Consider the following 5,874-nt stretch of genomic DNA (forward strand, 5'->3'; position numbering starts at 1 on the left):
TTAATTTTTTTTAAATACTAAGATACTTTAGAAAGTGATATATTTGAATAACCTAGCTCATCAACTAAGAAAATGCCACTCGCAGGGCATTCTTCCTTGCTCCATGATGAGCAGTACTCCATCCGCAAGTCATCTGTCTCATTGCTGCCTGCGCAAGAAGAGGGCAAAGCAGACCCCGTGGGCCAACAACGGGCAGTGCAATCCACTCATGAATCTCCACCGGTCCACTCACTTTAGGCCAAGACTCAAACAAAACAAATAAATAAAATATCTAACATCAGGTATCTTCTGCTTTTTATGGTACATGACGTGAAAGTGGACATTTTATCTTTCTCCGTTCGCCATCTTCAATATGTCACCAAGCTCCCTGCGCTTGCACGCTCCGCTAGAAACTCGTGGGTGCCGGGACGCACAAAGCATCCAATCAGATTAATCCACGTGTGACGGCCCATCTTGTACTCTAAATTATGCCAAGGTCCCCGCCAGGGATCCCGTATTCCCGTTTCCCAAACAAATCTTCGGTCCAAAGCCATCGGCCTTGCTCCCTGGCCACCGTGTTAAAAATAAGAAAAGAGAAAAAAAAAAACGACCGTACTTTATATATAAAGTAATATGCTTCAGTCAAAAGCCATCGGTTTTGGACCAAACAAAAATCATGGAGCAAGCGCATATTCTATAGTATTTGTCTCCTATAATTTTTATTTCCTTGGACCTGGTCGCATTTGGCACTGTGATATTTTAATAAAAATTTTAAAAATATGAGTTTTATTTTTTTATATTTTTGATAATTGAAAAAAAATATATATTTGTTATAAGGGTTTATATTAAGCGAGAGGAAGGGATAATGAGATAGATGATGCGGCTAGGGATGAGAAAGAGTTTGAATTAGATGGAGAGGTGGCCAAGGAGATCCAAAAATCTGGAGTAGTCGGAGGCGATAGGATTGAGAGTGATCGGGAAAAAGAAAAGAAATCAGGAGAAAAGAGATGGAAACTTATTTAAAGAAAAATAAAAATTTTTATTTTTTTTCCAAAAATAATTATTATTATTTAAGAACAAATAATCAAACCTTTTTTGTTCCATCGGATTCCGTATTCCTGTTAAAAAAAGAAAAGAAAAGAAAAGAAAAAAATTAGGACCAGGGCAATCTTTGCGTTTCCTCCACGCTTCCGTTTTCATTTTGATGTCGCTGGCAGGCCGCGTCATATAAATATTACTATTCCCAGTCCACATGAACCGCCCTGAGCAGAATCAATGGCTGCTTCCACTTCTCTTCCTTTCCTCTCGGCTTATTCTTCAATTCTGCTTCTCTCTCTGAGCGGTGCTTTCTTGATTTCGGCGGCCCCGAGAGTGCTCTGATCACTCATCTCCCGGGCTTCAATGCCACCTTCCCATCCAAGCACTACTCTGGGTATTGACTGCTTCCACTCTTCATGGTTCTGGCGTCGGTGTTAATAGTTTTCTTGTTGCATCGATTTCTTAATCTTGGTGTCTGTGGAAAGGTATGTGACTGTTGATGAGGGCCATGGGAGGAATCTCTTCTACTACTTCGTGGTCTCAGAAGGAAACCCGTCCGAGGACCCCGTGGTCATGTGGCTCAATGGCGGGCCAGGTTGCTCCAGCTTCGATGGCTTCATCTATGAGCATGGTATCAATTAATCCAGACCCGTGTGTCAATTTGGATTTTATGTGTTTTCCTATGGGGAATTTAGATTTGGTTATATGCATGGAAAGTGGATGCTTTTGTATTGGGAATATGCATGTTTGTCCATCAAACAAAATTCAACGAAGAAAAAAATTACTGAAAATTGCAGTCTAGAGTTGATTGCGACCTATCCTTTCGAGGTCGTAAATCTAAAGGCTTAGATGATCATGTTAATTTGGTGAAGGGCTAATTTGCATTGCGTTGCAGGTCCCTTCAACTTTCAGTCTGGAGGGTCTGCTGGGAGCATGCCACAGCTGCATCTCAATCCTTACAGCTGGTCTAAGGTAAAAGGTCTTGGACTTGGAACTCACCAGTGTAATTCTTCTCTGTTCAAGCTCACCACTTCAGAAAACTGATTTGATATTGCATATGTATTGGCATGACTGATCATTTTACAATTTAGGTCTCTAACATTCTCTATTTGGACTCTCCTGCGGGTGTTGGAATGTCATATTCAAATGATGAATCAGATTATGCTACTGGAGATCTGAAGACTGCCTCTGATTCACACAAATTTATTTTGAAGGTATTGTCTCCAATTTATTGAGATAGGATGATAGAGTAACATTATAATCTTGCATTGCATAGTCAATAATAGTGATAAATCTGAGAGAGGCCTGCCACTCACTAGCAAATTGCATTGAATTACATGGTCTTCCTCGATTAGTTTTCTTAATTTTCCTAGATTAGTCTGAGTTCTGTTTTTACGAATTTATGCTTCTTTTTGTTTGGTGATGCATTGTGGATGTTTTCTTATGATTTTGTTGTTCAAGCAGTGGTTTGAACTATACCCAGAGTTCCAACAGAATCCTTTCTATATTTCCGGAGAATCATATGCTGGAGTCTATGTTCCAACTCTTGCATCTGAAGTTGCAAAGGTATGCTGATTTCAGATAGTAGTATCATTTCTGTGAGATGATTGATGTCTTACTTAGGTTTGTCTATTGTTAATTATTTACTTACAGGAATTGAAGATGGTGTAAAGCCTACAATCAACTTTAAGGTCAGAATCTGTTGAGTAGATATGTCATTTGCTATTTTAACAAATGATAAAGGAATATACTGGCACTATAAATGGAAGTATTTTGAGCTTGTCTTTGATCTCTTTACATGTCATTCAGGGCTATATGGTCGGAAATGGTGTTGCCGACACGGTATTTGATGGGGATGCTCTTGTTCCGTTTGCTCATGGAATGGGTCTTATATCGAACGATTTATTTCAGGTATGGACTCACCTCTTCAGTAGACAGAGGATTTATTTTGGGAAGCTAGAAGCTACTGTGAACTCCATATGACAGTATCTTATTATGTTTCCTCATAGTAATTTTGAAATGACATGCAGCAAAATTTGCTTATCCTCCAATTGCTTGTTTAGAGCTATCTGATTCTTAGAAAATGTTCTTAATTGGTTACAAAGCCAAATTTTACTCTTCTTTTTAATTAATAAATTGTTTAAAAGAATCAATGAAACACAACAAATTCTTAGCCCTAGATTTTATGGGATTGCATGCTGTTATTTCAGGAGGCTAATACTGCCTGCCATGGAAGTTACTGGAATCCAGTAAATGAGAGCTGCCAAAACATGCTAGACAGGGTTGATCGGTAATGCTATTTTTTTTTTTTTATGTCATTAATTAATTAATCTTCTCCATGTATCTGAGGCTTTTGTAGCCATATCCAGAACTTCGTAACCTAAACATCTATGATATCCTTGAGCCATGCTACCATGGTCGCGAAATTAGAGATGGTTTGTCTGGGAACAGCCGTTTGCCTTCAAGTTTCAGAAGACTAGGTGAGACTGATAGGCCTCTCCAATAAGGAAAAGAATGTTTGGCCGTTCTTGGCCTCTGAGAGCTCCAGTACGAGATGGATATGTTCCAACTTGGCCAGAGCTGGGAAGTTCTTCAGTTCCTTGCATGGTAAGTGTAGCAATTATTTCTTTCCTTGTCGTTCATCTTCTTTACCTATTCCTTCTCACTCTGTAGTCCTTGAATATGGCAGTCACCACATACTCTTTGTTTTCCTTTGTCCTAAAAATTTGTTTTTTTGAATATATGGAAATAAGCAGAAATGCAACATTACTTGATATGATTTTATGGAAAGCTTTTAGTTTCTCCAATATTCCAAGAATGAATTCATGCTTTATGAAACAGCCTCAGTTAGATGATATATTATTCTTTTCTACTTTTCTTCTTGTGTGAACTTAGAAATACTTGCTAGATTCTATTTGATGATTACGCTTTTTTTTTGATTAGCACTATCTCAAACAAAAAGTTTCGTAATCCTTTTTGCTGCATGTTATGACTACTTCAAGATAGAAACTATTGTATTAATTAAAAGTTAAAAGGTTCATTGAATAATAAATATGATTTCTCAAGGATGTTTTTTGCATCTCACAAATACATGACAATGTTTGGATACCTTTAACTAGATTGAAAACTCTCACTAATGAATGCACATTTGAATACCTACATAAAAGATGATATCCTGCTTTTACTGTGGAATCATTTATCTGTTTATGGTGTTGTAGGCAGAACAAGTTCTTGAAAGATTTAGCATTAGTGAAAAAATGATGAAAAGAAGTGTTTCTTAATGCCTATGATGTTCCCGTCTATGACTTAAATTATAGCTTACATTAAATAAAGAACTATTGCTTATTACTTAATAACAAATAGGAAGAGGAAAATATGGTTGTATACCTCATCAGATGTTGTATGACTAGTAACATCAGGACAAATGATAATGAAATTAAGGAAAGATGGAGAGCGTATTTGATCTAGCCAATCACTAAAGATTCTATTTGTGACATATAACTCATAAGATCTCCTATTTGAGGGGATGTTGCACGTGTATATGGCCAAGGGTTTAAGTCAGGCAGTTGGAGAAAGAATATAGGATGGTTAAGAAGGGAGGAGTTTTTGTACATTGTGGTGTTGACCTAAATGTGAATATTCTGGGTATAATCATAAGAAGATCAGTCCTGTTCTTTATCCTAAGAAGTATTTTATTGTATCAACAAGATTATAGATCAACGGAGGTTAAACTTAGAGATGATTTGTAGACAAAAGATTATGTTGTTTTTTTTTTCCTCTTTTCCTTACATCTTCTTTAAGAGTTGGTACTTGGTATACTTTCTTTTCCTAGCTACTTAGGAATTCTCTTCCATCTTGGATTAGAGATTAGTTTAAATGCATTGGAGATTCAACTGGTCTACTTAAGAGTATTTGAAAGTCCAATATAAATGCTAAATGAACAATGTTATGTTCCATTCTCTTATTACAGTTTAATTATTAAACACATAATCATATAAATGCCTATAAAATAAAATGCAAGTACATGAAATTGCATATAAATATGAACTGAAAACCCTTACACATCAAGCATCACAAAATAATATATACCTTATGATCTGTACACTGAAAATAAACTCTAGTTACATGTCTTATCTAAAGGCGTATAAATTTTAAGCTAATATCTAGTGATTCTGGATTGAATTTTTTTTATATCCACTATTCATTATGCTTGATCTACTGTGTAAGCCCTTTTGTCCTGATTTTCTGATCTGATTTGGTCTAATTCTTTACACTTACTCTTTAAAATGGAAAAATTAGTGAAGGAGAGAAATTTGAAGGTGAGAAGTGCAAAAAGGAGTCAGATAGATAGAATAATGGTGATTAGTGAGAAATCTAGGTAGAGGAGATATAAGAGCTAGGATACTCGAAAAAGAGGAAAGGAATTTCAGTCTATTCAATATTCATCACAAAAACTAGTTTTATAGCTAAAGAGATAATGCGGTTTAAAAAATAGGACTCCATAACAAACAAGACACATCCTTAATTAGCAAGAACCCTCAATATCTGTCCCTATTTTCTATCAACTTCTTTTCTTTCTCTCTTTTATTCTCTCCTCTATTCTTTCTCCCTTCCTCTGTTTTTTGTGCATTATTTTTGGATTTTAATAAAAAAAAAGTTCTACCTAGATATAAAGTTTATTTTAGCATGTATGAATTTTACTTTGCAACCTTGAGGAGCTGCATCAATATTGGAGCCTACCTGGAAGATTGGTAGGCTATATTTATCGGAAAAAAGGTATGTTGTTCTTAATTTTGCATTCTCTTTTAAGAGATTTGGTTATTTTATTTGCGGCCCTGTTTTTGCTTTTGCTCATGC

The 5,874-nt window shown here is 36.0% G+C and overlaps 1 pseudogene; it reads left to right on the plus strand.

Moving 5' to 3' along the window:
- Window positions 1-1,111: 1,111 nt before the first annotated feature.
- Window positions 1,112-4,317, plus strand: LOC120109642 (annotated as a pseudogene).
- Window positions 4,318-5,874: the final 1,557 nt, after the last annotated feature.

Source organism: Phoenix dactylifera, unplaced genomic scaffold, assembly GCF_009389715.1.
Source record: "Phoenix dactylifera cultivar Barhee BC4 unplaced genomic scaffold, palm_55x_up_171113_PBpolish2nd_filt_p 002556F, whole genome shotgun sequence".
NCBI lineage: Eukaryota > Viridiplantae > Streptophyta > Magnoliopsida > Arecales > Arecaceae > Phoenix > Phoenix dactylifera.